General features: G+C 43.1%; 1 long non-coding RNA gene across 1 annotated transcript; it reads right to left on the bottom strand.

Annotated features, from left to right (window-relative positions):
- Nucleotides 1-8,570: 8,570 nt before the first annotated feature.
- LOC311135862 lies at nt 8,571-10,686 on the bottom strand. The gene is made up of 4 exons (XR_014613815.1): nt 10,345-10,686; nt 9,052-9,706; nt 8,785-8,955; nt 8,571-8,698 (listed from the first exon to the last, which is right to left on the bottom strand). It is a non-coding gene; the product is annotated as an uncharacterized lncRNA (long non-coding RNA).
- Between the last annotated feature and the right edge of the window lie 6,570 nt (nt 10,687-17,256).

Here is a 17,256-nt window from a genome sequence, read left to right as displayed (position 1 = left end):
TATTTGATCACCTACCAACCAGTAAGAATTCCGGCTCTCACAGACCTGTTAGTTTTTCTTTAAGAAGTCCTCCTGTTCTCCACTCATTACCTGTATTAACTGCACCTGTTTGAACTCGTTACCTGGATAAAAGACACCTGTCCACACACTCAATCAAACAGACTCCAACCTCTCCACAATGGCCAAGACTAGAGAGCTGTGTAAGGACATCAGGGATACAATTGTAGACCTGCACAAGGCTGTGATGGGCTACAGGACAATAGGCAAGCAGCTTGGTGAGAAGGCAACAACTGTTGGCGCAATTATTAGAAAATGGAAGAAGTTCAAGATGACGGTCAATCACCCTCGGTCTGGGGCTCCATGCAAGATCTCACCTCGTGGGGCATCAATGATCATGAGGAAGGTGAGGGATCAGCCCAGAACTACACGGCAGGACCTGGTCAATGACCTGAAGAGAGCTGGGACCACAGTCTCAAAGAAAACCATTAGTAACACACTACGCCGTCATGGATTAAAATCCTGCAGCGCACGCAAGGTCCCCCTGCTCAAGCCAGCGCATGTCCAGGCCCGTCTGAAGTTTGCCAATGACCATCTGGATGATCCAGAGGAGGAATGGGAGAAGGTCATGTGGTCTGATGAGACAAAAATATAGCTTTTTGGTCTAAACTCCACTTGCCGTGTTTGGAGGAAGAAGAAGGATGAGTACAACCCCAAGAACACCATCCCAACCGTGAAGCATGGAGGTGGAAACATCATTCTTTGGGGATGCTTTTCTGCAAAGGGGACAGGACGACTGCACCGTATTGAGGGGAGGATGGATGGGGCCATGTATCGCGAGATCTTGGCCAACAACCTCCTTCCCTCAGTAAGAGCATTGAAGATGGGTTGTGGCTGGGTCTTCCAGCATGACAACGACCCGAAACACACAGCCAGGGCAACTAACGAGTGGCTCCGGAAGAAGCATCTCAAGGTCCTGGAGTGGCCTAGCCAGTCTCCAGACCTGAACCCAATAGAAAATCTTTGGAGGGAGCTGAAAGTCGGGCCAAAATCCCTGCTGCAGTGTGTGCAAACCTGGTCAAGACCTACAGGAAACGTATGATCTCTGTAATTGCAAACAAAGGTTTCTGTACCAAATATTAAGTTCTGCTTTTCTGATGTATCAAATACTTATGTCATGCAATAAAATGCAAATTAATTACTTAAAAATCATACAATGTGATTTTCTGGATTTTTGTTTTAGATTCCGTCTCTCACAGTTGAAGTGTACCTATGATAAAAATTACAGACCTCTACATGCTTTGTAAGTAGGAAAACCTGCAAAATCGGCAGTGTATCAAATACTTGTTCTCCCCACTGTATATAGCTGTGACATTTTTTTAGAGACCACTGCAAAATTATCAGTTTCTCTGGTTTTACTATTTATAGGTATGTGTTTGGGTAAAAATAAAATGTTTGTTTTATTCTATAAACTACTGATAACATTTCTCCCAAATTCCAATTAAAAATATTGTCATTTAGAGCATCTATTTGCAGAAAATGACAACTGGTCAAAATAACAAAAAATATGCAGTGTTGTCAGACCTCGAATAATGCCAAGAAAATAATTTAATGTTCATTTTTGAACAACACAATACTAATGTTTTAACTTAGGAAGAGTTCAGAAATCAATATTTGGTGGAATGACCCTGATTTTCAATCACAGCTTTCATGCGTCTTGGCATGCTCTCCACCAGTCTTTCACATTGATGTTGGGTGACTTTATGCCACTTCCTCTTGATCACATTCCAGAAGTTTTCAATGGGGTTCAGGTCTGGAGATTGGGCTGGCCATGACAGGGTCTTGGTCCTCCATCCACACATTGATTGACCTGGCTGTGTGGGATGGCACATTGTCCTGCTGGAAAAACCAATCCTCAGTGTTGGGGAACAATGTCAGAGCAAAAGGAAGCACGTTTTCTTCCAGGACAACCTTGTACGTGGCTTGATTCATGCGTCCTTCACAAAGACAAATCTGCCCGATTCCAGCCTTGCTGAAGCACCCCCAGATCATCACCGATCCTCCACCAAATTTCACAGTGGGTGCGAGACACTGTGGCTTGTAGGCCTCTACAGGTCCCCGTCTAACCTTTAGACGACCAGGTGTTGAGCAAAGCTGAAAATTGGACTCATCAGAGAAGATTACGTTACTCCAGTCCTCTATGGTCCAATCCTTATGGTCTTTTGCAAACCTCAGCCTGGCTCTTCTTTGCTTCTCATTGATGAAGAGCTTTTTTCTAGCTTTGTACGACTTCAGCCCTGCCCCTAGGAGCCTGTTTTGAACCGTCCTCGCCGTGCACTTCACCCCAGCTGCCGATTGCCATTCTTTTTGTAGGTCACTTGATGTCATCCTACGGTTGTTGAGTGACATTCGAATGAGTTGGCGGTCATCCCGGTCAGTAGAGAGTCGTTTTCGCCCTCTGCCGGTCTGTAGCTTTGTTGTCTCCAATGTCTGCTGCTTGACTTTGTTCTTATGAACCGCCGTCTTTGACATTTTAAGGATGGAAGCAACCTGACACTCACTGTATCCCTCTGCCAGTAAAGCCAGAATTGAACCCTTCGTTTCCTCACTCAAAACTTTCCTTTTCAACTCTTTTGGCATGGTCAATAGTTATTTTTTGATTAATATTACTTTTGAGCTACTATTAGCACTGTTTTTCCCATCCAGCTTGTCCTATTGCAAGAGGATAGTGATGACCACAGCAGTGGTTTTTATACTTTTCCTCATTAAATAAGATTTGGTTCAGGTGATCACCTAATCAGTACCTAATTCAGTAGAATGAGGTGTGCCTGTGTTGGAATTCAACAGACACTGGAATGGAATGGCTGTCATACATGTAGAGATGCTGATTTAAGAAAAATGTGCAGTGATCTCTTAATTTTTTCCACAGCTGTGTATGTATATATATATATATATATATACACTGCTCAAAAAAATAAAGGGAACACTAAAATAACACATCCTAGATCTGAATGAATGAAATAATCTTATTAAATACTTTTTTCTTTACATAGTTGAATGTGCTGACAACAAAATCACACAAAAATTATCAATGGAAATCAAATTTATCAACCCATGGAGGTCTGGATTTGGAGTCACCCTCAAAATTAAAGTGGAAACCACACTACAGGCTGATCCAACTTTGATGTAATGTCCTTAAAACAAGTCAAAATGAGGCTCAGTAGTGTGTGTGGCCTCCACGTGCCTGTATGACCTCCCTACAACGCCTGGGCATGCTCCTGATGAGGTGGCGGATGGTCTCCTGAGGGATCTCCTCCCAGACCTGGACTAAAGCATCCGCCAACTCCTGGACAGTCTGTGGTGCAATGTGGCATTGGTGGATGGAGCGAGACATGATGTCCCAGATGTGCTCAATTGGATTCAGGTCTGGGGAACGGGCGGGCCAGTCCATAGCATCAATGCCTTCCTCTTGCAGGAACTGCTGACACACTCCAGCCACATGAGGTCTAGCATTGTCTTGGAACCCAGGGCCAACCGCACCAGCATATGGTCTTACAAGGGGTCTGAGGATCTCATCTCGGGTACCTAATGGCAGTCAGGCTACCTCTGGCGAGCACATGGAGGGCTGTGCGGCCCCCCAAAAAAATGCCACCCCACACCATGACTGACCCACCGCCAAACCGGTCATGCTGGAGGATGTTGCAGGCAGCAGAACGTTCTCCACGGCGTCTCCAGACTCTGTCACGTCTGTCACATGTGCTCAGTGTGAACCTGCTTTCATCTGTGAAGAGCACAGGGCGCCAGTGGCGAATTTGCCAATCTTGGTGTTCTCTGGAAAATACCAAACGTCCTGCACGGTGTTGGGCTGTAAGCACAACCCCCACCTGTGGACGTCGGGCCCTCATACCACCCTCATGGAGTCTGTTTCTGACCGTTTGAGCAGACACATGCACATTTGTGGCCTGCTGGAGGTCATTTTGCAGGGCTCTGGCAGTGCTCCTCCTGCTCCTCCTTGCACAAAGGCGGAGGTAGCAGTCCTGCTGCTGGGTTGTTGCCCTCCTACGGCCTCCTCCACGTCTCCTGATGTACTGGCCTGTCTCCTGGTAGCGCCTCCATGCTCTGGACACTACGCTGACAGACACAGCAAACCTTCTTGCCACAGCTCGCATTGATGTGCCATCCTGGATGAGCTGCACTACCTGAGCCACTTGTGTGGGTTGTAGACTCCGTCTCATGCTACCACTAGAGTGAAAGCACCGCCAGCATTCAAAAGTGACCAAAACATCAGCCAGGAAGCATAGGAACTGAGAAGTGGTCTGTGGTCACCACCTGCAAAACCAGTCCTTTATTGGGGGTGTCTTGCTAATTGCCTATAATTTCCACCTGTTGTCTATTCCATTTGCACAACAGCATGTGAAATGTATTGTCAATCAGTGTTGCTTCCTAAGTGGACAGTTTGATTTCACAGAAGTGTGATTGACTTGGAGTTACATTGTGTTGTTTAAGTGTTCCCTTAATTTTTTTGAGCAGTGTATATATATATTTGCAAAAAAAACAAACAAAAAAACATATGGGGGATTGGAAGTGATGCAGACAATTACATTGATGGAAGTTACAATCTATCTGAAATATTAAAGAGGACCCCCAAAAAATAAATAAATAAATAAACTCGAATACAAAATAGCTTTTCACAAAGTTGCCGGTATGCCGTGTGTGTACTTATATCAGTACATTCGTAACAACCACAAAACGTAGATTAGATCAAATATGCCTCACGTAGAAAATAACCCATTCAATTTGTTGTTGACCAAGTTTAATACTCATTAACTTCCATAAAAAAAATGTCTTGCTTACTGGCCGAAAAAAACTGACAGATTTTCGGATTAGTCAGCACTCTCGCGTCACCCATTCCTCTCTGATGTCACTGACATGGTCCCAAGTGGCTCAGTTGGTAGAGCATGGTACTTGCAATGCCAGGCTTGTGGGTTTGATTCCCACGGAAGACCAGTACAAAAAAGTCACTCTGGATAAGAACTTCTGCTAAATGACTGAAAGGCAAAGATGAGGGAGATGGCTGTGTTGTAACTGTTGTATATGAGATACACATGACACTGTGGAAGGCAGTACAACTTCTTTTGCAGAAGATTTGCTTGTACCGCAAGTCTCCCGTAAAGAAATGGTTGTGGTGTTGGGCAAAAATATATAAAGTACCAGTCAAAAGTTTGGACACACCTACTCATTCCAGAGTTTTTCTTTATTTTTACCATTTTCTACATTGTAGAATAATAGTGATGACATTGAAACTATGAAATAACACATATGTAATCATGTAATAATCAAAAAAGTGTTAAACATAAACATATATTTTATATTTGAGATTCTTCAAAGTAGCCACCCTTTGCCTTGATGACAGCTTTGCACACTCTTGGCATTCGCTCAACCAGCTTTATGAGGTAGTCACCTGGAATTTATTTCAATTAACAGGTGTGCCTTGTTAAAAGTTAATTTGTGGAATTTCTTTCCTTAATGTATTTGAGCCAATCAGTTGTGTTGGGACAAGGTAGGGGTGGTATACAGAAGATAGCCCTATTTGGTAAAAGACCAAGTCCATATTATGGCAAGAACAGCTCAAATAAGCAAAGAAAAACGACAGTCCATCATTACTTTAAGGCATTAAGGTCAGTCAATCCGGAATATTTCAAGAACTGAAAGTTTCTTCAAGTGCAGTCTCAAAAACCATCAAGCGCTATGATGAAACTCTCTCATGAGGACCGCCACAGGAAAGGAAGACCCAGAGTTACCTCTGCTGCAGAGGATAAGATCATTAGAGTTAACTGCACCTCAGATTGCAGCCCAAATAAATGCTTCACAGAGTTCAAGTAACAGACACATCTCAACATCAACCGTTCAGAGGAGACTGTGTGAATCAGGCCTTCATGGTGAAATTGCTGCAAAGAAACCACTACTAAAGGACACCAATAAGAAGAAGAGACTTGCTTGGGCCAAGAAACACGAGCAATGGACATTAGACCGGTGGAAATCTGTCCATTGGTATGATGAGTCCAAATTTGAGATTTTTGATTCCAACCACCGTGTCTTTGTGAGACGCAGAGTAGGTGAACGGATGATTTCAGCATGTGTGGTTCCCACCGTGAAGCATGGAGAAGGAGGTGAGATGGTTGCTTTGCTGGTGACACTGTCTATGATTTATTTAGAGTTCAAGGCACACTTAACCAGCATGGCTACCACAGTATTCTGCAGCGATACACCATCCCATCTGGTTTGCGCTTAGTGGGACTATCATTTGTTTTTCAACAGGACAATGACCCAAAACACACCTCCAGGATGTGTAAGGGCTATTTGACCAAGAAGGAGAGTGATGAGTGCTGCATCAGATGACCTGGCCTCCACAATACCCGACCTCAACCCAATTGAGATGGTTTGGGATGAGTTGGACCGCAGAGTGATGGAAAAGCAGCCAAAAAGTGCTCAGCATATGTGGGAACTCCTTCAAGACTGTTGGAAAAACATTCCTCATGAAGCTGGTTGCGAGAATGCCAAGAGTGTGCAAAGCTGTCATCAAGGCAAAGGGTGGCAACTTTGAAGAAACTAAAATATATTTTGATATGTTTAACACTTTTTTGGTTACTACATTATTCCATATGTGTTATTTCATAGTTCTGATGTCTTCACTATTATTCTACAATGTAGAAAATAGTAAAAAATAAAGAATTAAAAAATATATATTTGGTACTTTTTACCCCTTTTTCGTGATATCCAATTGGTAGTTACAGTCTTGTCCCAACGCTGGAACTCCCTTACGGACTCAGGAGAGGCAAAGGTCGAGAGCCATGCGTCCTCCGAAACACGACCCCGCCAAGCCGCACTTCTTGACACACTGCCCGCTTAACCAGGAAGCCAGCCGCACCAATGTGTCAGAGGAAACACTGTACAGCTGGCGACCGAAGTCAGCATGCATGCGCCCAGCTGCCACAAGAAGTTGCTAGAGCGCTATCGGACAAAGACATCTCAGCCGGCCAAACCCTCCCCTAACCCGGATGACGCTGGGCCAATTGTGTGCCACCTCATGGTGTCACGTTCGTCGTGTAAAGGATTGGACCAAGGTGCAGCGTGGTATGCGTACATGTTTAATTATAATAATAAACACTTGACAAAATAACAAAGCAACTGACCGTGAAGTTCTAAAGGCTATACATCAAACAAGCCAAACAAAAACAAGATCCCACAACATAGGTAGGCAATATGGCTGCCTAAGTATGATCCCCAATCAGAGACAACGATCGACAGCTGCCTCTGATTGGGAACCACACCCGGCCAACATAGAAATACAAAATCTAGATCTTACACATAGAAATTCACACCCTGACCAAACCCACTAAAGATCTCTATGTCAGGGCCTGACACATGGGCCTCCCGGTCGCGGCCGACTGTGTCATATCGAACCCGGATCTGTAGTGAGGCCTCTAGCACTGTGATGCAGTGCCTTAGACCGCTGCGCCACTCGGGAGGACCTGGTGTTAGCAATTTCAATCTGATACATTATCTGAGCCTATGTGCTTACACTTAATTGGGGAAGAAATATAGGGCAACACACCTTTGTTGGTAAAGGTGTCAACAGGATGCGGCGTAAGTGATGAGACCGGCTAGTGTATTGTTCAGGGACAATGAAAAAACAATCACTCAACAAACTTAATGGGCTAGGGGTTGCAGAAGATCTTAGGAGGGCAGTTGTTAGACAGTAAGTATGCATTGTTGTGTATGACAGACATTGAGGAGAAATGACACCTCTCAATCTCTCTCATACACAACAATACATTTACTGTCTCTGAGAACAACCCTGATGAGACGTCTACCAAGAACCCCAATTCCTCATCTCAATGACCTGTCTGTAAACCTCCCCAGCCCATCGACAATGTCAATAGTAGCCCTTGGCAGGGAGCCTTTTGTTGACATGTTTTTGTATTGAGAAGAAAAGTATGTTTAAGTGTCCTGGCTTGTTTCCGTCCCACATTCTCGTTGTGTTCCATAACGGCATGGTGTGTTCGCTCCTTCATGCCTGGGTACTTAAAATGAAGATGCATTGGGGTGTACTTAAGCAGCGTACTGTGGAAGGACTCCAGATAACCTGAGTTTTACAAAGGGACAAAAGGTAAATACATATGCTTTCCTGAAGTAAACTTTTTAAATGCACACCTTATCATTTGTCAGCAACTAACCGGTGTGCTTGAATTCTGCCATCTGTGACAAGTCAGTCCACAAACTCTTGTCCAGAATGATTGAAGACAGGTCATCATACACAGCTGAGTCACTGGACAGCCACATCTTCTTAACCCTGTCAACGTCGCTTAGTTCAGCGTGGTGACAACAGACTTCCTCCCCATCCTTGGGCCAGCTGTGGACGTCAGAGATGTGTTGAAGAACTGAAGTCCAACGGCGCTTCAATTCCACCAAAGACAAAAATTGCAAGTCAGCTAGGTCAACTAGCAAAACATGTCAGCTGACTGATTGTTGACATTTACACAAGTAGTCAGAAAGACTGCGCAAACCTTTAAGGGGGGGTGCTCTAGATCTCCTTTGCATTTTGCACTCCAGTAGAGATGATTGGTGATTGAGCGTATCCACGGACACAAACCATTGTTCCCTCGCTTCTTGGACTTCAACACCAGCTTCTTTTGGAGACCTGTTAGAAAAACAACACACTGAATAACCTGTCTTGAAACATTGAGTGACATTTTTTATTTATTTAGAAAGTATACTAGTACTAACCTTTTAGTGTATACCATACAACAATCTGACGGAGGATTTCTGAGAAGGTCTCGTGCATCATTTTATGAACATAGTAACCATATCCACTTGAAGACCCATGTCAAGAAGTGAAGTCAGGGAGCGCTTGAAGCCAATTGGCTCCATTTCAATAGAGTTGTGAGCCTCTGTGACCTGTAATGGACAAGAGTGTTCCATTACAGCATGCTAAAAGGTCAAACAGACTACAATGTACCCTTTTTTTTTTTTTTACTATTCATTAGAATGTACCTGTATCAGCTCAGTGTGCACAATCTTGTGTGTGCCGTCCGTCATCAGGGTGTAGTTTGTCAACTTTGCATTGAAGCCAGGGGAGTCACTGCGTCCACCCCGGACACCTGTGCTCCAAAGCCATCTAGTTGATTTAGGAACAGTCTTCCTAAAATAGCTGTCCTCCTTTCCTCATATTCCACATTTATCACTGGAAGCAGGTAAGCCTTTTGAATGTCATAGAAGGTTGTGCTGCCAATCATCTTCAGGTACATAGTCTTAGCCCAGTCTTCCAGTTCAGTGTAGGTACAACCTGTGAAAAGCACAGATGCAGCAGTGAGGAGAGGAGAGGAAGTCAGATTTCAGACTGTCCCCCATTACAATCCCATTTGACTTTCATCATTGCTCCCAGGTATGAAATCTCTGTGTTCACTATTGGCTGTCCACATGTCTGGCAGAACTTCATGAGTTCCATGATTTTGGACTCATTCATCATACACTTCGGCTCTTGCCAGTCAGAATCTTGCCACTCAGAACCTAAATGTGACTCTTCCTCTTCTGAAGATGACGTTGAGCTTGATCCCAGGTGAAAACTCTCATCCTTTGGGTCTGCGGGCTCAGTGCTGTTGAAGCTGGGGTCATGACCTGATGAAAAAGCAGCAGCTTCAGGGTCAGTCTGAAAAACACAGTACAAATATATTACACAGATACCAATTACCTCCGTATCAGTCATTATACAACAACAAACTCTCTCTGTATCATTTTCATCTTGACACAGGTCTCTCTAACACACCCTGGCCAACAACTGGATATTTACTAATTCCATTGTTGTTGTTTTTTACCATCGCCTCCTCAAACCTAGCATGAGTTTGGAATCTGATTGATTGATTGCTTCTGTGGACAGGTGTCTTTTATACAGGTAGCAAGCTGAGATTAGGAGCACTCCCTTTAAGAGTGTGCTCCTAATCTCAGCTCGTTACCTGTATAAAAGACACCTGGGAGCCAGAAATCTTTATGATTGAGAGGGGGTCAAATACTTATTTCCCTCATTAAAATGCAAATCAATTTATAACATTTTTGACATGTGTTTTTCTGGATTTTGTTGTTGTTATTCTGTCTCTCACTGTTCAAATAAACCTACCATAAAAATTATAGACTGATCATGTCTTTGTCAGTGGGCAAACGTACAAAATCAGCAGGGGATCAAATACTTTTTTCCCTCACTGTAGAAACACTACCCAAATGTATGTTTATGCCAAGGTTACTGTAATTTGAAGTACTTTAGTGGTCAGCTTGTAAAGATTGTCAACTTACCATCACACCTTGTACAGAGTTCGACGTGGAAGGACATGCTGGTGGAATCAAATTCTTTAACACCTACAACAAAATACACAACACACAATTTAACCACCCACCCACCCAAATTTCTTGGTCTCTATTTGGATTTCACTGGTTACCTTAGCAAACCTAACCAGGCCATTTTTTTAACAGAAATATTATCAGCTACAGGCTACTATCATTTGCTAACGTTAGCTAGTCAAATATTGAACCATAAAGATCCTAATTCCTAATCATATGGATAGAACTAACTAGCCAAGTTACCATTCTAGCCAGCATAGGCAAAATTGATGTATAATGTGAATCCAAAATATAGCTAGCTACATGATTTGCTGATGGCTTTCTGAGTTTAATACAAGCTAACTTTGGCTAGATAGGCTTACCTCTAATTGAGATATTTTCTCTTGAGCTGGAGTTGGTTGGGCGGATGTTTTCCTTTTGATTGTAAAGTTGTTGTTTTTTAAGAAGAAAAAAATAGTATTACTTAACTTTTCAGACGTCGAATTGGATTCCCTGGCATCAGTTCAGACTGCATATCCCTATCATAATCTTCTGGCTGAAAATGCCGACTACATACACAAATGTTTTGATACTTGTCCACAGGTGTGTTGACGTCGTTCTTGATAGCAGCAAGCCACAGGCAGCACCGGGATACATCTCTTGTAGGCAAATGATGAAAGATCGCTCCTTCTTTTTGAGCTTGTTTGTAATGACTACAGCCAGGCAAAGAACACCACACTGGCATGATGTGAAACGTTAGTGAAAAACAAACGTTTTCAAAAAGAAATGTCTTCATGGGAAGTTCTGAGATCACTGACTTGCTTGCTACTAGCTACTCTATGCGTTGTTTGTTCAGAGTTTTTATAACTAGCCCAAGGTTTTGTGAACGCCCCATGGTTTGGCATATGCGCACGTGGAAGGGGCGATGGAAGACGCAGGCCAAGATGTTGACACAAATCCAGAGGATAGAATAGACGCCGGAAGGGAAAGGAGGGGGAAAATTGAGTCCTTTGAGAAGGCAAGAAACAGATATTGGTTAGGAGAAATGCAGTATTATCATAAGGAGACGTATACTTGGATGAATGAGGAGGAATGGTGGGAAAAAGAGAGGCAGAGGTCTAAGAGAGAGAGGAAGACTGAGTTTGAGTCTGTAAAAAATGGCGGGAAAAAGGGAGAAGGTTTGTTAAAGAAGAGTGGTAGGAAATGTAAGCAAAGTGAGCTGAAGACAGGAGGAGAAATGGAAGTGAATGAGGGTGAAGTATCGGAGGTGGTAGGTGTGGTGAAGTGCTCGGAGCCAGAGGCTTGCACAGAGGGTCAGGATAAAGAGGAGTCTGACAGTAGGAGTGAAGTTTGTGGAAAAAGTGGATCCTTGCCTTTTGGCTGATCCATTTGTGGTTTCAAGATGGGTGAAAAAAGCTTTGGGTATAGTGGAATCGGTGAGGGTAACCAGAAGTGGTCTAGTGATACTTTTTTGTGTTTCTGTTGGGCAGAGGGAGAAGGCGCTCAGAGTTAAACAAATGGGGGAAAGAAATGTGAATTGTTTCACTCTCAAGAAAAGGGTGCCATTGAAAGGAGTGATTACTGGTGTAGCAGTAAATGTAAAAGTGGATCAACTGAAGGAGAAGATTCCCGGTGTGTGTGATGCTCGTCGTTTGGTGGGACGCAAACAGGGTGGCGAGAGTGGGGAAACAGAAGAGTCATTGTCTGTTCTTTTGAGTTTTGAAGTTGAGTCTTTGCCTGACAAAGTGAAATTAGGATATATCAGTTATCCTGTGCGAGCTTATGTGCTGAGTACATTACGATGTTACAGGTGTCAAACTTATGGGCATGTGGCAGCAGTATGTAGGAGGGAGATTCCAAGGTGTGAGAAGTGTGCAGAAGGGCATGAGACAAAGGAGTGTGAAGCAGTGGGGAAAGTGGTGGTATGTGCTAATTGTAGGGGTGGCCATGGGGCTGGGGATCAGACATGTCCAGTGCGAGAGAAGCAGGTTGAGGTTTCCAGGGTAAGAGTAGAGAAGAAGTTGTCATATGTGGAGGCAGTGAAGAAAGTAGAGGAAGAGGGGTCAAGGGGGGGGGGGGGGGAGTGGTGAGAGTAGGAGATATATACCAGTACAGTGGGATAGGCAAGCAAGTGATATTTGTTTCAGTAAGATTGGATTTTTAGCATTTATAGCAATGGTTATTAATTGTACTGCAGGGATGGAACTTTAGTCTAAGAAAATTGAGGTTGTGGTGGCAGCTGCAGAGAGATATTTGGGTGTGCGAGACTTGACAGCAGAAGAGTTACAGGGAGTGTTAAGTGGTGATGTCCCATCATTTCAGATTGAGGGCATGAGGTAGGAGTGAGTATATTTAAATAGTGGAGAAGGGTGGGGTTAATTATTAGTAATAGTTTTGAATTTGTGAGTGTAGTGTTACATGGTAGGGTATTTCTTTGCTTTGTTTTATTTTATTTTTCAAGGAAAAGATAAGGGAGTTGTACTCCAGTCTAATAGGTGGCGGTAATGCAACAAATTGGATGCCAACCGCCGTTAAACCTCATTGAAGAAGAAGAAGAAGAAGGAAGAAGAAGAAGTGAACGCCCCATCTACATTCACTATGGATGCTGGACTTTGTGGTAAACTATGAGCAGACGAATAGACCAGAAGTAGGAACTTTTGGATTCTAACAGTGAAATGAAAATACACTCGTTTGAGATCATGGTATGGATATTTTTTATATTTATGACAAAAACGTAATATTGTTCATATTAATTTTAAAATTTTATTTTTACCTTTATTTAACTAGGCAAGTCAGTTAAGAACAAATTCTTATTTACAATGACGGCCTACACCGGCCAAACCCGGACGACGCTGGGCCAATTGTGCGCCACCCTATGGGACTCCCAATCACGGCCGGTTGTGATACAGCCTGGAATCGAACCAGGGGGTCTGTAGTGACACCTCAAGCACTGAGATGCAGTGCCTTAGACCGCAGAGCTAGTGTGAAACTCCCCTTGAATAATAAGGAATGCCAACACGAGTTTTGACTTGTGAACCATACAAACATTACAGTTATGTTCAGTATATTCATAATGTTTGTTCTTATATCATTAACACTTAGCTCTAAGAATAAGCAAGTGCAAGCAAACGAGCTGCGACGAGGTAGGCCTATTTGTTCAGTACTTTCAGAATTGACACAGACAGAAATTCAGATAGATATTAGTTCAGATAAATCCAGGAAGATGTTGAGGCCTTAACTTTACTCTTCTTTAAGTCACCACACAGAGAGACTGAGAGAGAGAGACCTCATGGCTTGGTTTTTGCTCTGACATGCACTGTGTTCTTGGGCACCTTCAATGCTGCAGACATTTTTTGGTACCCTTCCCCAGATCTGTACCTTGACACAATCCTGTCTCGGAGCTCTACGGACAATTCCTTAGACCTCATGGCTTAGTTTTTGCTCAGACATGCACTGTCAATTGTGGGACCTTATATAAACAGGTGTGTGCCTTTCAAAATCATGTCCAATCAAATGAATTTACCACAGGTGGACTCCAATCAAGTTGTAGAAACCTCTCAAGGATGATCAATGGGAACAGGATGCACCTGAGCTCAATTTCGAGTCTATAGCAAAGAGTCTGGGTATTTCTGTTTTTTATTTGCAAACATTTCTAAAAACCTGTTTTTGCTATGGCATTATGGGGTATTGTGTGTAGATTGCTGAGAATTTTTGTACTTTTTTAAATCCATTTTAGAATAAGGCTGTAACCTAACAAAATGTGCAAAAAGTCAAGGGGTCTGAATACTTTCTGAAGGCACTGTACAAACTATGGCAAAAGGGAGCGATGAGCGGATAAGAGACAAGCCGTAATTTCAATTAAGACATTAATGAGCGAGCTAAGATGGACGTAGTCGATATGCCTATTTGTTCAGCCCTTTTGAAATGGACAGCGACAGAATTCATAACATGGGCCATTCTTACAGTATTCTCCCTGCACACCAAGTCAGACCCGTAGAATAAATAACAGGGGCATATAAGCAGACAATGAAAGCTCTTACATTATTAGATTATGACATTTCTCTAAAACAGGCTATAAGCTACATGTGCATGTGCAAGTCAGAACAGTAGGCTAAGTTCTGAGTGGGAGAGGGACCAAATTCTTAGGGTGAGACACGTGGGCTACTAACAGCATACTACACAACAAACACTTAGTATTACTTTCTTAGCTACAGTATACATATTTCCCTGGCATATTATTGGACTCACCATTGTTGTGCTGGTACAGTGAGGGAAAAAAGTATTTGATCCCCTGCTGATTTTGTACATTTGCCCACTAACAAAGACATGATCAGTCTATGATTTTAATGGTAGGTTTATTTGAACAGTGAGAGACAGAATAACAACAACAAAATCCAGATAAACGCATGTCAGAAATGTTATAAATTGATTTGCATTTTAATGAGGGAAATAAGTATTTGACCCCTCTGCAAAACATGACTTAGTACTTGGTGGCAAAACCCTTGTTGGCAATCACAGAGGTCAGACGTTTCTTGTAGTTGGCCACCAGGTTTGCACACATCTCAGGAGGGATTTTGTTCCACTCCTCTTTGCAGATCTCCAAGTCATTAAGGTTTTCTATGGGATTAAGGTCTGGAGACTGGCTAGGCCACTCCAGGACCTTAATGTGCTTCTTCTTGAGCCACTCCTTTGTTGCCTTGGCCATGTGTTTTGGGTCATTGTCATTCTGGAATACCCATCCACGACCCATTTTCAATGCCCTGGCTGAGGGAAGGAGGTTCTCACCCAAGATTTGACGGTACATGGCCCCGTCCATCGTCCCTTTGATGTGGTGAAGTTGTCCTGTCCCCTTAGCAGAAAAACACCCCCAAAGCATAATGTTTCCACCTCCATGTTTGACGGTGGGGATGGTGTTCTTGGGGTCATAGGCAGCATTCCTCCTCCTCCAAACACGGCGAGTTGAGTTGATGCCAAAGAGCTCCATTTTGGTCTCATCTGACCACAACACTTTCACCCAGTTCTCCTCTGAATCATTCAGATGTTCATTGGCAAACTTCAGACGGGCATGTATATGTGCTTTCTTGAGCAGGCGGACCTTGCGGGCACTGCAGGATTTCAGTCCTTCACGGCGTAGTGTGTTACCAATTGTTTTCTTGGTGACTATGGTCCCAGCTGCCTTGAGATCATTGACAAGATCCTCATCCTGTTACACCGGAAGGTGATTATACAAAATTATACAACATTTCCACATGCAAAAGGTCATTTGCGCTTCAAATGATATAAAAAAAATAAAAATAAAGTGTTTTGTCTCAAATAGTTTTTGGTCCAGGGCCCAGTTTCCTAAAAGCAAGTTTATCATTAGAACCTTCATAGGCGCATCGTTAAATTTCCAAGCTGTTTTCCAAAACCATCATTACTGAAGATTCTCCCTTTTAAAGGGGGGAGAGGGGTGATTATCAACAGAAGCTTTATATTAAGCACATACCAGTTCCTGTAAGTGACTTTCAAAGTACTGAATAAGTTGGCTGAGTGAGCGTTTTAAAAACACAAACAAAAACAAAGGACACCCCTCCAGTTTTTTACTTGTTGATGGCTACTTCCCACTAAGGGGACCTACGCCGACATCTTTTGGACGTCTTTTTTTGGTCCTGTCCGTCCATCTTTATTTGGTCCGGACCAGCCTTGATTTCAACGTCCACGGACGGGATTCCCTAAAAACACACCACTTCGATACAAGTGACTTTTCGCAGCAGGTTAGGAGAGCATTTTCGCTAACCCTAAGCCTTTTCCTAACCTTAACCTAATTCTCCTAACGTGCTACGTTAATTCTCCTCACCTGCTGTGTAAGTTCTCCTAACCTGCTATGAAAGAGTCATAGCTGTATCAAAGTGGCATATTTTTAGGGAATATTGTCCACGGACCTTGATTTTTGGTCCGGTCCAGACCAAATCCATCGCCCTCCGCTCAAACGGCACCCCTATAATGGGCAAGGGAACCAAAGGGTTTCTATAATGTACCCTCGGGCTGTGATCTGGCACTCCAGGCAGGTACAGCAGTAGTCCTCCACGGCGTGCTTGACTCCGGGCCAGTGGAATCGATTCCCGATCCGCTCCCTGGTTTTCTCCCCAGGTGTGCCCCGAGCAGGTGGGTGTGGGCAAGCTGCAAGACAGTGTCGTAGAAATATTTGACTCAAAAGTAGTCAACTCAAAAATATTTCTCAAGAGACTGGAGCTTGTGAATCCCAAAATTTAGACTTTATTGCGCAATAAAGCCGAGCTTGCTCCATGGAGCAACTGCTTGCCCTTGGCTTAAATATCTCCTTTTATACACACACAAATGCATAGTCATGCTTACATAGAATACACAGTTACTCCCCCCAAGATAAATGATTAACATCTTTCACCGTCACGCCACCATTATCTTTCAAAGTCCAACAACACATGTTGTTTACTCTACAAGGGCTACGTGCGCTTTCCAGTTGAGGCCTCTCTCCCTTATCTCTTTTTATTGGTGGCGTGACTCAGACACTTTCTTAAAAAACAATATACATACATTCATTAAAGCATGGTTACACACTGTTTTGGCTATATTCCTTATTTAGACATACATCTGGATTATAAAAATGTCAATCATGTTTACTATATTTTACCTTTGACATTTCCCAACATTTTGCCTTAATGATACATCATTTATTTATATATATTCCCACCTTTGGGACTTCCAATAAAGTCCCAATAAATTAATTTTAAATGAATGTAAGCCTGTGCATTTACTTATTCTTAGCTTTGCCATATGTGGTTACATTTTATATGCATATATTTAAACCAATATATCTTCCTCATTGTTTGACCCATCCTGATGAGGACCCAGAGCCCAGTCAGGTATTGG

Source organism: Coregonus lavaretus, assembly GCF_964263955.1.
Source record: "Coregonus lavaretus genome assembly, chromosome: 10".
NCBI lineage: Eukaryota > Metazoa > Chordata > Actinopteri > Salmoniformes > Salmonidae > Coregonus > Coregonus lavaretus.
This window is presented reverse-complemented; position numbering and strand designations above follow the sequence as displayed.